At 61.7% G+C, this 2,656-nt stretch overlaps 1 pseudogene; it reads left to right on the forward strand.

Annotated features, from left to right (window-relative positions):
• Positions 1-1,464: 1,464 nt before the first annotated feature.
• LOC112484813 lies at positions 1,465-1,583 on the forward strand (annotated as a pseudogene).
• The last annotated feature ends 1,073 nt before the right edge of the window (positions 1,584-2,656 follow it).

The raw sequence follows: 2,656 nt of genomic DNA on the forward strand, positions 1-2,656 counted from the left end.
AGCCCCACGAGCAGTCACAGCTGGGGACCCCGCTTCCCTCCTGGTCGCGGTCTCCAGGCCACGGAAAGGGACCGATGATTCCCAGGCCGAAGGAAAGTCTCCTTTTCTGGAAGGTTCCATGCCCCAGAACGCACAGGGGCAGCACGTGGGATCAAGCGGGAGGGCGCTTGTCCACCATTCGCTCCCACTCTAGCCTGTTTTCTCCCTGCCCCTGTGGTCTTGGGGTGAGGGCTGAGCTCTCGATTAGGGAGTCCCTGGAATGTCCAGCTTGGCACTTGTCATCGTCACAGGAATCACCACTCAGGGAGACAGGTGTGTTATCTTCCCCGGCTATGAATAAGGAAACTGATTCTCGTGTGAGTGTAGACGAGGGGCCAACAGACAGCTGAGGACCCAGGAGGCCCGCGGTGGGACGAGTCGGAGGAGGGGGAGGGGAGGCAGAGCCCCGGTAGCCGCCCCCAGGCTTGGAGGTTCTAGAAGAAATACTTGTGAACGCCTGATGCCCACAGCACAGCTGCTGCGCAGCAGCCCAACCTGGAGGGAGAGGGACCTTGAGGGCCTCAGGGTTATCCTGGGTGGCGGGGGGAAGGTGGCATCATGGTGGATTTAAAAAATTCCTTACTCTAGACTTTTCCTGGGTTTTCCATGATATTTATAACAATGTAGAGGTTTTGTTTGTTTGTTTGTTTGTTTGTTGGGGGTGAGATGTTTAAGAGAGAGAGAAGGACGAGGGTCCCTCGGAGAGCTGAGAAGTCACTGCCTCTGTGCTGCCCGGGGCTGGAGCAGAGGGCCAGGCCTGCCCGCGTCTGCAGGGCGGACAGCCGTGTCCCCTAGAGCCCCACGTGACAGCCTGGGCCCAGGATTCTTCCAGAGGCACAAAGACCACCCTAATGGCTTGGAAAAACATTCATTCATCAGCTTGTTTATTGAGCGCCTGCCACGTGCCAGGCACCATTCCGGGCAGCAAGGATGGGGCACGGGAGGAAACAGACCCAACGCCCGCCCTCTTTAGCCCCGTGGGGACGCAGAGGAAAAACAGGCCGGGCCAGGACCCACGGCACAGAAAGGAGTGGTGTGTTCCGTGGGCGTCGCTGGTTCCGTGCCTGGCAAGGCCTCACTGAGAAGCGCTGGGTCGTCCCTTCCCACAGGGGGAGGGGAGGGTGGAGGGGCCCTGCCAGGGGTCTTGGGGGGCTGGAATGTCACTCTGGCCCCCACTTGGCCCGGGGACTTTCGGGCACTTCCCCCTGAGCCTCAGCCTCCATGGTAGGTACGACGACACCTGTGGTCTGTAGATTCAGCCCGTGGGCCCGAGCTGGGACTTCCCTTCCTTAATTCTTGAACTAGGAATGGGAGGTGGGGAGGAGCCTGGGGTGGCGGAGCGCGGAACGTGCTCACGCGGGGCCTGCGGCGCACGCAGCGCAGGTGAACGTCCGGCTGTGGAGCGTGGTTTGGAAGTGAGGAGGAGTCTCCGGCCACGCCACCCTGAACACGTCCGATCCCGTCTGATCTGGGAAGCTAAGCAGGGTCGGGCCTGGTCGGTACTTGGATGGGAGACCACCTAGGAAGACTGGGTGCTGTAGGTGTAAAAAAATAAAGAAACTCAGGAAGATAGGAAAGGGAGGCCTGACACATTCTGCAGCTTAGACCTCGGTGTGGCATTACCGATGATAAACCAATACGCGACACGTCCTGAGAGCTCAGGACGGGCCACACGGCATTGCAGACATGAAGCCTTCGGAGGAAACCGAGGCCAGAGAGGTTAAGTCACTCGGAAGGTCCACAGTGGCTCAGCGTCGCTGGCACCCGTCCGCACCTCGCAGGTCCAGCCTCTTTCCAGGCATCGCCCACAAACAAGTGTCGTTGTTATTATCGTCGCCAATGGCTGTGACCCTGGGTCCTCAGGACTCGTGTCCTCTCTGCCATCCTGCGATGAACAGACCTGGGCTACACTCCCGGGCTGTGCCTGCTGACAGCTGGAGCCACAGACGCCAGGCTGAGGCTTGGAGCTATTTCTGCAAACGGTGACTGGGGACTTCCTCCCGGATCTCTTAAAAATAAAAGGGTTATCGTGGCGCTCAGGCTCCTTCCTCCGCACGAGGAACCCTGGCATGATTTCTGGGGACGGCCGGAGCCCGCGGGTCTCGCTGGGCGCAGGACTTATCTCCGAGCTCAGCAGGGCAGCAGGAAGGCAGTGAAGTGACCACCGTGGGCGGCTCTTCCTGCCCCAGAAGCCCCTTTTGGGAGCAGCAGGGGATGTGGCCACTGACTCAGGGGCGTCAATCACCCCCTCTTCCCTGGGACTGCGGTTGCCCACCGGATTCTGGGGGGAATCAGAAATCAGGGGGCCGGGAGCATCCTGGGGAAGCCCCCGCCCGGCCGGCCTGGTCTCGGCTCGGGGCCCGCCCACCGCGCTCAGCACCGCCGACCTGTCTCTGTGTGTGACCCACCACCATGCCATGCTGGTGGGACATCTGTCTCTGCTACGGCCACTGCAGGGGCGGAGGGCCTTGGCACCTGAAGGTCAGGCCACCCTGCAGGGAGAGTGAAGGCCGAGGCCCCGGGAGGTGGGGGCTGCAGAGAAGCAGGGCCGGGCCCAGGCTGGGGCCCCCGCTCCCTGCCAGCGGGTCCCCTCTGCAGCAGAGCAGGGGCCCGGGGA

Source organism: Pteropus alecto, unplaced genomic scaffold (assembly GCF_000325575.1).
Source record: "Pteropus alecto unplaced genomic scaffold, ASM32557v1 scaffold67, whole genome shotgun sequence".
Lineage (NCBI taxonomy): Eukaryota > Metazoa > Chordata > Mammalia > Chiroptera > Pteropodidae > Pteropus > Pteropus alecto.